This window comes from Amblyraja radiata, chromosome 4 (genome assembly GCF_010909765.2).
Source record: "Amblyraja radiata isolate CabotCenter1 chromosome 4, sAmbRad1.1.pri, whole genome shotgun sequence".
NCBI classification, from domain to species: domain Eukaryota; kingdom Metazoa; phylum Chordata; class Chondrichthyes; order Rajiformes; family Rajidae; genus Amblyraja; species Amblyraja radiata.
Window position 1 is genome coordinate 54,963,775 of NC_045959.1, and position 15,988 is coordinate 54,979,762.

Here is a 15,988-nt window from a genome sequence, read left to right on the forward strand (position 1 = left end):
CGCCGGCCCTTCCGAGGTGTCCTGTCCCTGTCCGGGGGCGGCCCTCGACTTGCACCCGTCCCGGGGGGAGGCGCTGGCTCCGGCTCTGCTCCGGCTCCCAGGGGGGCTGTTCCCCGGCAGGCAGTGACCGTCAGCCTGCTTGCGTTCTGAAGGTGGATGCCACCTGGACCAGATGGATTACACCATAGGGTTCTGAAAGAGGAAGCTTTAGATATGATTAGTAGTGATCTTTCAAGAATCACTAGTCAGGAGTGGTCCCAGAGGACTGGAAAACTACAAATGTTACTTCACTGTTTAAGAAGGGAACGAGGCAAAAGAGGGGAAACTAATGGCCGGTTAACCTGACTTTGTAAGATTGGTCGGTAACATTTTAGAGTCCATTATTAAGGATGAGGTTTCCAAGTACTTAGAAGCACATGATAAAATAGGCTGAAGTCAAAACTGTTTTGTGAAGGGGAGATCTTGTCTGACAAATCTGCTGGAATTCTTTAAGGAAGTAAATAGCAGGATAGCCAAGGAGAGTAAGGATGTTACGCTTAGTTTAGTTTAGAGATTGTTATTTTGTTTAGTTTAGTTTAGAGATTACGGAAACAGGCCCTTCAGCCCACCGAGTCAGCGATCCCTCTGCACTAGCACTATCCTATGCACAAGGGAAAACTTACAATTTTTACCGAAGCCAAATTAACCTACAAAGTTGTACGTCATTGGAGGTGTGGGAGGAAACCGGAGCACCTGGAGAAAACCCACGCAGTCACATGGAGAATGTACAAACTCCGTACAGACAGCACCCATGGGCATGATCGAACCTGGGTTTCTGGCGCTATGAAGCAGCAACTCTACTGCGCCTTTGTGCCACCCTTTGGTAAAATATTATTTAATTGGATTTTCAAAAAGCCTTTGAGAAGGTGCCATTCGCAAGGCTGCTAAACAAGGTGAGAAGTCATGGTACTAAAGGGAAGGTAATAGATGGATACAAGGTTGGCTGAATGGCAGAAGGCAAAGAGTGGGAATAAAGGGGGCTTTTTCTGGTTGGTTGCCAGTGATTAGTGGTGTTCCGCAGAGGTCAGTGTTGGGGCTGCTACTCTTCACGTTGTATATCAATGATTGGGATGATGGAATTGATGGCTTTGTGGCCAAGTTTGCAAATTATATGAAGATAAGTGGAGGGGCAGGTAGTATAGAGGAAGCATGGAGTCTGCAAAAGGACCTGGGCAGAGTGAGCAAAGAAGTGGCAGTTAAAATGCAGCATAGCCAAGTGTGCAGTCATGCATATTAGTAGAAGGAATAAAGGAGTGGTCTATTTTTCCAAATGGGGAGAGGATTGAGAAATCGAAGGTGCTAATGGACTTGGGAATGCTGGTGCAAGTTGAATTGGTGGTAATGAAGGCAAATGCAATGTTAGCAATTATTTGAGAGAACTAGTATATTAAAAACTGGGATGTAATGCTGAGATGTTATAAGGCACTGATCAAACCGCATTTGAGATATTGTGAGCAGTTTTGGGCCCCATATCATTGTCATTGCAGGGCTCTCGCTTAACTTTTTTTCCCTGTTACCAGCCGGGCAACCTTGGCAGCTTTTTAGGTTGCCAAATGACAGTTTCGGTAGTCATTTAAGACGGTTTGCCTGACGCGTGCGATAATGTGCTCGGACGAAGTGCGTAGTTACCAGTCGGAATTATACTCAATGAAGCATTCACATATTATTTCTGCTTCAAATAAAGTCACAAACTAAACATATTCACCAATCAAGCCATGATATATCCCACAATGACATGCAGCAATATTATAAGACAGTATCTCAACTCTTTTTACACATTGCAATTAATGCAATTTCTATTAGTTCTTTCCACTTCCAAACAAAAATGTGGTTGGATTATTCAGTGTATGATCAACCTGTGTCAATAAATACTGGACCATGGTAACATATATGCGTACGTATAGTTGTGAATATTGCTCATTAAATAACTACAGTACTGATACTCCATATTAAGAGCATTGATTTGCCGTTAAAATGAATTCTGTAATAACGTGTCAACAGCAGCAGTGACAATCGAACACTGCGGTTTTAATGTTCTCAGCGGGTGAGGCAGCATCTATGGAGCGAAGGAAATAGGCAACGTTTCGGGTCAAGACCCTTCTTCAGACTGTTCCCCCAATTCCTATTGAATGGGAGGATCAGTACAGGATGGATGGGGGGGGGGAGAGATCAGCACAGGATGAATGGCGGGGAGGGGGGGGGGGGTGTCAGTACAGTGTGGATCGGAGAGTCTGTGCAGGATGAATGGGGGATCACTACAGGATGAATGAGGGGAAGTTGCAGGGTAAATGGAGGGTGGTTCAGTTCGGGATGAATGCGTGGATTAGTACAGGATGGATGGGGATCAGTACAGGATGGATGGAGGAGAAGTGCAGGATGGATGGGAAAGGGGTAAGTACAGGGTGAATTGGGGAACCAGTGTAGGATGGATGGGGGACGGGGGGGGGGGGTGGCAGGAGAGTCAATGCGAGGTTGATTGGGTGATCAGCGCAGGATGAATAGATTAGGGGGGGAGATGGGGTGGGGAGCACAGGGGATGTCAGTGAGGACTAAATAGAGGCGGGAATGGGGATCAGTTCGGGATGGAGAGGAAGGGTCCCAGGATAAGGGGTGGAGGGGGCGTACAAGAGAGAGAGAGAGAGAGAAAGAGAGAGAGAGAGAAGGGAGGCGAGGTATGGAGGAAGGAAGGTCAGCGCTCCTCGGACAACATCGCCCCGCTGCTTTGGCCGTTGGGAACTCCTCGCCACCGCCTCCCTCCTCCGCCAGCCAGCAGCAAGGTGTGGGGCCGAGCGGTGCAGCTCAAAGATCCCATAGCTATAGTATCTTTGGTGCAGCTGCTTCAGAAGTGTCGGAGCGAATGACGGGCCCCGCACAGCGGCCGCAGCGGCCGCGATAGCGGCTCCATCACCTCCTCCTCCCGCACCCCGCCTGCCCTGATAAGGGCCGCAGCTTGCAAACCCGCTAACGGCGCTTTTAAAACAAACCCCTCCCGCATGCCGAGGCCTCCCCCTCCCTCCCTCCTCCCTCCCGGCCTCGGCATGCGGGAGGGTTTGTATTGAAAGTGCGCAGTTAGCGGGTTTGCAAGCAGAGGCCCGTCATTCGCTCCGACCCTTCCTCACCCCGCACCTAGTATTTTCCCCACGAAATACAGCCGTCACCACCGACACAAAACGTTGCGTTCCATTTCTCCAGAGATGCTGCCTGACCCGCGGAGTTACTACAGTTTTTTGTGTCTATCTTCGGTACAAACCAGTATCTGGTTGCCAAGCCGGGCAAAATGACTCGGTGTTTAGGTTGCCCGGCGGCGCTTTGAGTGGTCAAGGACACCCGGGCAACCGTTAATTTCGAGCCCTGCATTGGGTATTTTTGGGCCGTGTCATTGGATATTTTTAAAGTGGAGATTGACAGGTTCTTGATTAGTAATGGGTGTCAAACGTTATGGACAAGAGAATGGGGTTGAGAGGGAAAGATAGATCAGCCATGATTGAATGGCCAGGTAGACTCAATGGGCCGAATGGCCCAATGCTGCTCCTCTGTCTTATGAACTTATATATTCCCAAATCACATGAAATAAAAATGAAGTTTTTTGTTATTCATTTTGAAATAAGTTACTTGCTCACACTGAACAAATGTACTGGGTGAGTTAGTCTTTCAGTGTTATTTCTTCTTTACCCTAATTAGATCTTTCGGTCAGAACATAGGCATTGTGTGATAAAGATGGTTCTGAAGACATTTCATGGAGACTCATTGAAAGCGGAGGAAATATTCAATATTATAGCACCCTCCTCTGATTTATATTTGCTACTGCATATTGGTTAAAAAGTTGTAGAATGTTTGCTCATAAATCAAAATGAGTATGGCTTCAGTCTGCAATTTTAGTAGTGACTGGAGGCACGAGAGATTGATGATGCTGGAATTTGTAGCCTAAATGGGAGAGCAGCAGTAGCAATGAAGGGTCGAGATTAGAACGAGATTAGAACCATCAACTGCCCATTTCCCTCTACAGAGGCTGCCTGACCTGTCGAATACCTCCAACTGGTCTTTTTTTGCTTCCAGTTGTTACTCATTGTTTTTTTAAAAAAATTTTAAATTAGAAGTACGGTAAATTACAATACTACACAACACATATGTCTTAATACATTTTTTGTACCGCTTCATTTTTTGAGCTTTAAGAAAAAGATAGAAGTAAAGAAAGTGCACAAGAGTCGTGAAGGTGCAAGAGAGTGTTGAGAAAAGAAAGCCCCTTAGAAAAGAAGTTAGAGAAGGAAGTAAAGAAAGAAAGAAGACCCTAGAAAAGAAGGAAAAAGAAAGGAGAAGCAATCGCTCTATTATAACATTAAGCTCCGCAGAAAGGGGACTACCAACCAAGTCTGTTTTTGTTATTTTGTTGTTTTGTTTTTTGTTTTTTTTGGGGGGGGTTTTTACACCCCGTTACCAGATCCTGGCACCTTTTATTTATTTATTTATTTATTTTTAATTACTATTGCACCTTATGCTTATAATAGTTCCAAAAACGTAGACCACGTCTTTTGGAAATGGTCTGCTTTGCCTGCTAAGAGGAATCTCATCTCTTCCAGATGTAGTGTTTCAAACATATTTGATATCCACATTTTTATTGTTGGTGTGGGCGCATTTTTCCAGAATTTAAGTATGAGCTTTTTTCCCATTATTAGCCCGTAATTGAGTAAATTCTTCTGAAACACGTTTAGTTCAGGGTTACCTTCCGATATTCCAAAAATAATCCATTCTGGTTTTGGTATCAGTTTTATTTTAATTAATTTTGTAAAGATGTCAAATATTTCATTCCAGAATTTTTGTATTTTTGTACAAAAAACGAAAGAATGCGCTATGGTAGCTTCTTGACACAGACATTTATCACAGATGGGTGAGACATTAGGGAAGAGTTTATTTATTTTAGTTTTTGAATAATATAGTCTATGTAATGTTTTGAATTGGATGAGAGTATGTCGTACGTTGATCGAACATTTATGCACCTGTAGTAAGTGATTACCCCAGCTCTCTTTTGAAATTTTTATGGCTAATTCTTGTTCCCAGTCTCTTCTAATTCCATCAGTTGTGGGTAGTTCTATGTTTAAGATGATGTTATATAAGTACGATATTAGATTCGCTGATTCCGCCTTTGTCTTCATTGCTTCATCCAGTAAGTCTGTAGGCATATTATGATAGTCTTTTGTGTATTTTTTCAGATAATCACGAATTTGAAGATATTTAAAATATTGATTATTTTTCAAATTATATTTCAGTTGTAGTTGTTGAAATGATAGTAATTTTCCCAATTCATACAGATCTCCGAAGCGTTTTGATTCCCATTCTTTCCCATTGTATAAATGATTTGTCTATAATTGATGGTTTAAACGATGGATTATTAACTATTGGTATTAAAAGAGATAGGTTTCTTAATTTTAGGTTCTGTTTTATTTGTTTCCATGTTCTAATTGTGCTATGTATAATTGGATTTTTATTATAATTTTTGTTATTCAGATGTATTGGTGAGAGGAGAGTCGCTCCTATATTACACGGAGAGCAGTCCTCTCTTTCCATTACAATCCAGTCCACCTGCTGGGCAGAATTGTCCAGCAGGTGAATCATATTTTTAATATTTACTGCCTAATTATAATACATAAAGTTGGGGAGCGCTAGACCACCCAACTCTTTTCGTTTATTAAGGTGTGCTCTTTGTATTCTATGGGATTTATAATCCCATATAAAATTTGTAATGTCTGAGTCCAATTTTTTGAAAAACTTTTTTGGGAGATATATAGGTATTGATTGAAATAGGTATAGGATTTGTGGTAGAAAGATCATTTTTATAGTGTTTATTCTGCCTATTAGGGACATCGGAAGTGTTTTCCAGAATTTAATCAAATTATTTCGTTTCTTAAGTAAGGGATTATAATTGGCTTTATGGTAGTTTCTAGTAATTTCAATTCCCAAATATTTGAATTTTTCTGTGGCTATTTTAAAGATGAATTTCCGGAGGTGTGTTGAGTCTTTTGGTTTTATCGACATAATTTCACTTTTGTTCCAGTTTATTCTATATCCTGAGAAGGATCCGAAGTCCTCAATTAAATTTAATATGTTTGGTATACTAATTTGTGGTTTTGTGATGTACAATAGTACATCATCGGCATATAAAGATATTATGTTATTTGAGTGTTTTGTATTATAACCATAAATATCCGGGTGTGTTCTTATTTTTTCAGCAAGGGGTTCAATTACCAAAGCAAATAACAGCGGTGATAATGAACATCCTTGTCTATTACCCCTTGATAATTCAAATTTCGTGGATAGTATATTATTAGTTAGTATTCTAGCCGTGGGTTTGTTATATAATAATTTTATCCATGCGATGAAGTTCTCTCCCATTTGGAATTTTTGCAATACTTTAATCATATAATCCCATCCTACTTGATCAAACGCTTTTTCTGCGTCCAGTGAAATGATAGATAACTCTTGGTCATGGGATTTATGTGAATGCATTATGTTAAGCAAGCGTCTCAAATTATTGAATGAGTGTCTCTTAGGTATAAATCCTGTTTCATCCTCATTTATTAATCTACTAACATACCTGCTTAGTCTTCTGGCTTGTGTTTTCGCTATTATTTTTTGATCCGTATTTAACAGAGCAATAGCTCTATATGATCCTGGTTCTTCTATATTTTTATCTTTTTTAAGTATTAATGTGATCGTTGATTCTGCTAATGTTTCAGGTAATCTTTGCTCTTTAAAAGCATATGTATACATTTTCTGTAGGCGTGGAGTAACTATGTCATAAAAGGATTTATAGAATTCGTTACTGAATCCGTCTGGTCCTGGTGTTTTTCCGTTCTTAAGTGTGTTTATTGTGTCTTCTATCTCCTTGGACGTAATTTGTGCTCCCAGTTCCTCTTGTTCCCTCAGTTCTAATTGAGGGAGATTACAATTATCCAGAAATTCTGAGACTTTATTATTGTCTATTGACGTTTTAGATGTATATAGATTCTGGTAAAATTGAGCAAATCTTTTATTGATATCCTTGGGTAGTGTTAATAATTCCCCTCTATCTGATTTAATCTTTAGTATTGCATTCTCTTTTTCCCGTTTTTTCAATTGGCGTGCTAGAAGTTTGTGGGGTTTGTCCCCGAATTCAAAATGTTCTTGTTTAGTAATTTGAAATAGTGTTATAACTTTCTCTGACAACAATTTGTTTAGCTTGAATTTCAATAGTAGAATTTTATTATGTTTATCCATAGTTGGATCTTTAGCATTATCTGTATCTAATTGTTTTATTTGTTCTTCTAAATGTCTTTGTTCATTCTTATTCTTTTTATTTTGAAAAGCTTGAAATGAAATAATGACTCCTCTAATAAATGCTTTGAAGGATTCCCATAATAGCGTGGGGGATATATCTGGTGTATCATTTATCTCAAAAAATAGGTCCATCTGTTTTTTTAAATATTTACTCCCTTGTTTGTCTTTTAAAATTTGCGAGTTAAACCTCCAGAACGATTTATTCATAAACATTCCTTCTAATTTTAAAACAAAAGTTAACGGAGAGTGGTCTGAGATCGCATTGATGTGGTATTTAGGGTTCATAGTATGCGGAATTAATTTTGTATCCACTAGGAAATAGTCTATACGTGAGTATGTTTTGTGTACTGTTGAATAAAATGAATAATCCCTTCCCGTCGGGTTTGCAATCCTCCAAACGTCTGCTATATTTGTGTTTTTTATATATGTATGTAAGAGTTCGCTAGTTTTAGATTTCATGTTACCCCGTTGTTTTTGCATCGATTTATCTAGATAAGGGTCTAAAACACAATTGAAGTCTCCTCCAATTATAACATTTTGATAATTAAATTCTGCAATTATATTCAAAATGTTATTAAAAAATTGAGGATTATCAAAATTGGGCGCATAAATGTTTACCAGCGTAATTGGCGTAGTATTGATGTCTCCTGTTACTATAAGGTAACTCCCTTCCTTATCTGATATAATATTCTTTGATTTACATGGTATTCCTTTACGAATAATGATTGCAGTGCCTCTAGATTTGGAAGTGAATGAAGAGTGAAATGTTTGGCCTATCCAGTTTGTCCTCAGTCTCGTCTGATCTTGGTGTTTAAGATGTGTTTCTTGTAGAAACGAAATGTCCGTGTTGTATGATTTCAACTGAGCTAGTATCTTACCCCTTTTAATAGGTTCATTAATACCCCTTATATTCCAACTACATAGTGTGATTCCTCCCATTTTCTTTTGATTGTCGTCATGCATTTTTACCAATTTTAATGACCTTATTTATTGCGGTGCGTCCATACCTCAGGACTCTGGTTATTTGGGGGGCTTTTATATTATAGACTTCTTTGGTAGCTCCCTTCCGCGATTTTCCTTGAAAAAAAAACACATAGATGTGACCTATTGTGATTTTTTTTTTAAATAGAACAAGTAAATTTACAGTGTCTGAGTATTCGACACTGTAGTGAGTGTCCCGCTCGGCTGAGGGATTCGACATACCGCTTCCGGTGTAGATGTTATGAAGTTAGCCCCGCTGCCTTTATTAACCTAAACCTAGGGGGTCGATACCATTTCCAAATTAGTTCTATTTCACCCAGTTACACTATATATATATGTTTCATTCCGACTTATCAAATCTATTCATATATTCAATTACCTATATTCCTCACTCTTTATCTATTAACTATTTATAATCGGTTTTAGCTTTGTTAATAGTGAGCTGTTCGCTGAAAGGGTTAACCAGAGTCAGGCTCCTGGAATTATGCTAGGTGTCTGAGTCTCCTCCCCTCTCCACTCAAGCTGCGAAACACATAAGATTAGCGTTGTCTGCGTTATATAGCAGGCAACGCATTTTTACAATTTTTACCATTATATACCTCAAGTTAGTTTCCATTACTATTTCTATATTAGTATTGTTAGTTATTAATTATTATTAATTCTCTATATTTTGTGAAACTATGTAAGATCGTAAAGCGACACGTCCTTGTAATGTTTTCCCCATTCGGCTCAGCCGATCGTCACTCCCATGTTCATCAGTCTTTTCCCGTTTGAACACAAAGTGTCCTTGAGTTGAATTCCACAATGTCCAAGGGGAGATAATAATGTCTAGACACTTCTCGTGGAAAAGCTGTTGCATTTAATAATTTTTAAAGATTGGTGTTATTTCTCTTTTCTTCTAATATTCTCTTTGAGGGAATAAGCAAGTTAGTTTGTTCATGACGTCCTGGTGCCGTGATTAATCTTCTTTTCCTACGCTGTGAGTTCTGCCACGATTTCTTGAGCATATTTAAGAGATGCTACCGAATTAGTAAATGTTTTTGAAACTCCCTTGTAAGTAATACGCATCCTGGCCGGATAATACACTCCGCATATGACTTCCTTGACACCGTAAAGAGCTTCTCTTGTCTGTGAGAACATTCTTCTCTTTTGCACAATCTCGTAAGGGTAGTCCCGTAGGAGTTTGATAGAATCATTTCTGTACATCATCTTCTCTCCGTGTTTAATTTTTTTCATCAGCTCTTCCACTGTTGAGATATCCCGATGTTTGATTATGATCTGTCGTGGATAGGCTTGGTCTCCTTGTGATCTTGGTTTAAATCTGGGTAGTCGATGTGCTACTTCAATTACAGGTGCCTCAGGTAGCTTGAGTACGTGTTTGATTAGATTGGCAGTGAACTCACAGGCATTGTCCCCCTCAGCTCCCTCTGTTACTCCGCGTATTCGTATATTTTGGCGTCTTGAGCGAGCTTCGAGGGTTACTCATTGTTAAAATACAACTATTGCATTGGATGTTGTTTTGCCTTAAGTGTCTCGGATTACAGGAAAACATCTTTAAAAAAATTCTGCTGAAGGCAGCACAGGGAATACTGAGCTCAACTGTCTCGGGAAGCTAGCATCCTTAGTGCCTTAGCTTCAGTTATGCATTTTAATCAGTGGCACCTGCAGCTGATTTGGACGTTTCTGAGTCAGAAGGCTATGGGCTCAAATCCCCCTCCAGAGACCTGAACACAAAACTCTCAGCAGTACTTGGGATGCTGTGTAGCCAGACCTCTCAGTCTCTCAGAGACTGTTTAACAGCACGTTTCTGAAGAAGAGCAAGGGAGTTATTGCTGCAATCTTGACTAATGTTTATTCTTCAATCAACATCAAGAAAACTAATGATGTTATCATTTTGTTACCGTTGTTTCTGGAAGCCTTCTCCTGGCTTATATTAAATTATATCAGCATAACCTTTTATTCTCTTGAATTCTATTGAATGCAACAATTTTGGATAATTAGTTCTTCCAGCTTGAAAAGCCAACCTTGGAGCATGAACTCAGTGTTTCTCTTTCAAGGTATTTCTAGCAGCTGCAGTGTTCTGTATCTCACAGTTCCCTTTGTTTTGTTTAACCTCTTTCCTGTGAATTCCTTTTTGGATTTCTTGGTAGCTCCCTTGAACCAATGGCCCCTAGTTATGCCCTTTTCCATTGGAACAATTTTCCCAGCATTTATTCTCTCAATATGTTTCATAATTTTAAAGACCTCTATTAGGTCACCCCTCAGCTGCCTTTTCTCAGGAGCCTTTCCTGGAATGTTTCACCTCGCATCCCTGTAAATCTTTGCAACTGCTCTATTGCCTTGACATCCTTTTCCTAATAATGACAACTTTCCTACAACCAGTTGAGTTTAGTTTGTCCTGTATACCGAGGGAGAGTGATAAGCTTTTGTTACTTGCTTACCATCCAGTGGAAAGACAATACATGATTACAATTGAGCCATTCACAGTGTACAGATACATGATAAGGGAATAACGTTTAGTGTAACGAAAAGCCTGTAAAGTCTGATCAAAGATAGTCTGATAGTAGTTCAGGACGGCTCTCTGGTTTCGGTAGGATAGTTCAGTTGTCTATGGGAGAGGGGAGAAGAGGGAGTGGCCAGGGTGTGACTCATCCTTGATTTTGCTGCTGGCCTTGCCGAGGCAGCGTGATGTGTAAATGGAGTCAATGGAAGGGAAGTTGGTTTGTGTAATGGTCTGGTCTGTGTCCATAATTGGCTGCAATTTCTTGCGGTCTTGGATGCTGCTGCTCCCAAACCAAGCTGTGATGCATCCCGATAAAATGCTTTCTGCGGCACATCTGCAGAAGTTGTGAGGGTCCTGAACAAACCTGCAGATCCTACCTCAACACTTTAAACACCCTTTCGACTACCAGAAACGTGTTTTCCAATTGTGTTTTTCATTGTCTTGCAGAATTTATGTATTTTATGTACAATTTGTTTCCGTGTGTTGTCTGAGTTCTATGTGCTTGTGATGCTGCTGCAAGGAAAGATTTTCACCATATTTGTGCATCCAATAATAATCTCAATTTGACTTTACACAGTGTCATCAAACCTAGATTTGGTATGAATGTAGTATTACGATGCTCATTATTTTTGGTTTATTCTTTCCTGCATTTTTATACAATGGCATGACCTTTAGACAAGACTTCAAAAACAAGGGGGCTTATATTAAGGGTTGGGGGCAGTGGAGATGAGAACATTTAATTCAACCAGATTTGCTAGAGATCTGGAACGTATTGCCTGCAGGGCAGAATCATCATACTGCAAAGCTGCAGGGGCAAATGTTGGATGGTAGGATAAGGTTGAGTAGCTTATATTTTGATAGTCTTGGGCCTGCTTATCTAAATGGCCTCTTTTTGTACTGAAAATTGTTGAAGAGGATGCTAAACTTCAAGATCTGTAGACTTCTTTACCCTAATTAGATGTTCACATATGATGTGAACTTCTAATCTACTTACCAAAATGTATTGATCCGTTTATCAGAGTTGACCCTATCTGTCTTTTGGCCATTCTATAAATATTTGAATGCACACTGACAATTTGTTAAAGCTCCCTTATTATTTAGTGACTATCCCTTACGTTGTAGTCATCTGCTGATTTTTATATCCCAAATTTTAAATCACTAATGTGAATTTGGAACAACAAAGTTACCAGCACTGATCCAATTACATCTACTATTCCATTTTCCACTGCTTCTTCTTCTTGCGTATGGCGTGCACAGCCTAAAATTGTAGGACAACTTGTTCTATTTGATCTTATTTGATTGTGCATGCCGGGTTGATTGCATTCGTCGAAACAGGGTGGACCACGTGAAGGTTGCAATCTTCCACCCCATTTTTCCACTGTGAATAGCAGCTACATCCACTCCTACAATCTGTTTTCTGTCTTGAAGCCAGCTCACAATCCATTTTGCTATTGTCCCCTGACAACATTTTCTGACCTTATCCATTCTTCTTTCATAGAGCCTCCAAGCTAAGTTAGATACACCTAATGCATTACCATTGCTGGGTCTTTCTGTTTATTCGTCAACTGTAAAGATTATTGAGTTAGATATTCGTTTTGTAATCCATGATGATTATTTTTCATTTTTTGAGCTTCTCTTCACTCTTTCAGCAGAGATCTATTTATTTCCTACTTCTTATGATAAGCCTACTGTTTTATAATTCTCTGGCATGCTCTATACCCCATCTTAAATATAGTTACAGTATTATGTGAAGCATCCACCAGACCTCTGGAATATGCCTATCTCTTAACAAATTATACAACTAACAGGAGGAGGAGCATCCAAGGATATCCACGTTCTTCATAGTGGTGAGGAACTGCATGTGAATGTTTTCGGCAAGGTTTGAAATATTTGCAACTTTCTTCTGCTTGGCTTGAGGTCCCTGGTATTGCAGAACCCAGTTTACAGCCAATTTAACTTGCTCCAGTTAAGAAACTATATGACAGTTTTTAAAAACAATTATTTTCTTTGTTTTGTTTCTCTTTTGTTGACTACCTTCACTTTTCTACACTCAATAATTGTTCCGTTACTTTCAACTTTAATCACTGGACTCTTGAAAGAAAGGGATGTCATTAAAAAATCATAAAAGATTATAGAATTCTGACAGGGATAAATTTATTACATTAATGTGTATTTGAAATGGGAACTTACTAGGCTAGATATAGATCTTCATGTATGAACCGTGACTTTCTAGCCTTAATTTTACCATACCTTCTTGAGTTGATTTTTAGAAAGCTCTTCTTGATTTGATTTCTGGAAAGCTGCCATTCCTCTGGTTAGTTAAGTTAATCTAGTTCCTCTTACACAAAAGGGGTATATTTTATTTATTGATCATATTTTAATGTCTTTTGTAAACTTATTTTCACAGAATGGTAATGTAATAATATGGGCCCATTAAAATAATTAAATCTCTCGCAGTGTTTCAGGGAGCATTATCAGACACAGTTTAATGTCAGGAATTCTAGAGATTGGGACCTAGGCATAGCTGCCAGTGGTGGAGTGATGAAAAGTGAAAATGGGCAAAAAGCCAGTTGTTGAAGAACAGTTGGACCTTGGAGCATTGAAGGATTGTGGAGAAGGTTGTAAAATAGGGAGGGCCATGGGCAGGAATCTGAAAGCAAAGTAACAACCTTGTGTTTTGGGAATATATTACATAATGTTCAGTGCTATATACTTTTAAAACGTGTGTGTGTTTTTTGCCTTTGAAACGTATTCAAAAAATGAATTAACAGATCCACTCCTCATTACATTTGGTCATTTATCACATTTTCAATCAAATTCTTCACAAAACTTACTGTTTCGTTTAAATCAGACCACTGCCCATCTGCGGCAGCTGCGGACGTCACAATGCCCTTGCTCGCGGCACCGCCACCACCCCCCCCCCCCGCCGCTCTCGATTCAAGCAGATGCTGTCATCGCACTTTTAATCCCCCGCCCCCCCCCGCCGCTGTGGACTAAAGCCCCGCGCCCAGCCCAAGTACACTCGCGCCAAGCCTCCCACAGCTGGACTCCAACTCCCACTCACTCCAACCCCCCCTCCCCACAATGGCACGCCACATGCTGCCCCCCCCCCCCCTCCCCGCAACGGCACGTTGGGGGAACAGACCCAACGGGTCTGCACTTGGTTTAGTTTACATTAGTATTGTATTCATTTTTTTAAAGTTTCTGCTTTTCCGATTGTGTATTTGGAATATCAAATGCAAGCTATTGATTAGCACTCATTGTTCAAGAAAGTATGCCCATCAATGAATGTTAAGGGATTCATGCATTTCTGGATGTTGCTTTGTGGGGGCATAAAACCAAGCCATTTTATATGAATCTATAATTAAAATGTCAATAGCTCAACATTGGTAAAGCTGAAAGAAATGATCGCACCCAATGCAAAATGTTTATTTTAATGCAGAACATTGTGGAGCAAAATCACATGAAGTGTTTCTTGATCATGGAAATTGGCATCATGCCTACAAGTATTCTGTACATCATTCACCAACAGTGAACACAGAATCAATCTGTTTTTTTTTTTGCTGATTCCTGCTGATTGAGTGAATGGATAATTCAATAGATAGGACACAGAAGGTATTTTTCTGCATAATCATTTCAGTATGCGTAAGATTGTGGATAATTTATAATCAGTGAAGGAATTGTGTCATCCACACTCCGAAACTGAGAAATGCGTAGAATGCCAGATTCCACACAATTCTGTTAGGTTGTTGCAACTACATTAGAATTATTGAGTGGAGATTTACCTGAGGCTGAATTTATCAGCCTGGCATATAAAAGTTATGTTTAAAATATTCAATTGCCATTTGTCTAATTTGTGAAATGAGCAATTGGGGAATATCTCTGCAAGTTGGATGGAAGAATGATCTTCTATTTGTGAACTTCATTATTCCACAGTACATTTCACATTTTTGATGTCTATGATACTCTTTTCTGATGTCTATGATACATTGTCTATGATACTCTTTTCAATATATGATATTGATCATCATATGATGCAATGCATTTAGATTGATTAAACTATACAATCTTTGAATTGGCCTCTACGATAGTCCCCACCAGACTGGCCGAGAAGCTACTGGAATTAGGGCTCAACACCCCCCTGTGTGCCTGGGCCCTGGACTTTCTCTCCGCCAGGCCCCAGGTAGTCAAGATGGGAGGGAATACATCGAAGTCCCTCACCCTGAGCACAGGATCGCCCCAGGGCTGCGTCCTCAGCCCCCTATTGTACTTCCTGTACACACATGACTGTGTGGCTAGGTTCAGCTCCAACTCAATAATCAAGTTTGCTGATGACACTGTGGTGGTGGGCCTGATCTCAGACAACGACGAGAAAGCCTACCGGGAGGAGGTGGCTGATCTGACACTCTGGTGTCAGGACAACAGCCCCTATTGAACATCAAAAAAACTAAGGAGCTGATCGTGGACTTTTGGAGGGCACATCATCCGAGGACGTACACACCATTGTGGATAAATGGGGATACTGTGGATAGGGTGAGCTGCTTTAAATACCTGGGAGTCCACATCTATGAGGATATGACATGGACATCACACGCCACAGCACTCGTGAGTAAGGCAAGGCAGCGCCTTTACCACCTCAGGCAATTGAGGAAATTCAGAGTGTCTCCGAGGATCATCCAGTGCTTCTACTCAGCGGCTGTGGAAAGCATCTTGTCCAGAAATATTGCAATCTGGTTTGGGAATTGCTCTGCCCAGGACAAGAAGGCTCTGCAGAGAGTAGTGCGTTCGGCCGAACGCTCTATGGGAACTTCACTCGCCCCCCTGCAGGAGCTATACATCAGGAGGTGCAACTCCAGAGCCAATAAAATCATGGGAGACCCCTTCCACCCATGCAACGGACTGTTCCAGCTGCTACGGTCAGGCAAATGCCTCCGTTGCCATGCTGTGAGAACGGAGAGGTTGAGAAGAAGCTTCTTCCCAGAGGCCATTCGGACTGTAATCTCACCAGGGACTAAATTTACTGTACCACTACTGCTTTTTCTTAAAATTGCTGGTTTTTTACCCTTTTTCCTTCCGCTCACAATATTTAATATGAAAAAGAATATGTGATTCTGTTACATTCTGTTTGTAGTTTGTTTGGTTGTTTGTTTGTTT

The 15,988-nt window shown here is 40.2% G+C and overlaps 1 protein-coding gene across 1 annotated transcript in view; it reads left to right on the forward strand.

Moving 5' to 3' along the window:
* Positions 1-15,988, forward strand: part of stk3 (serine/threonine kinase 3) — a 313,612-nt gene that overhangs the window by 65,093 nt on the left and 232,531 nt on the right. The gene's annotated exons all lie outside the window — the stretch shown is intronic.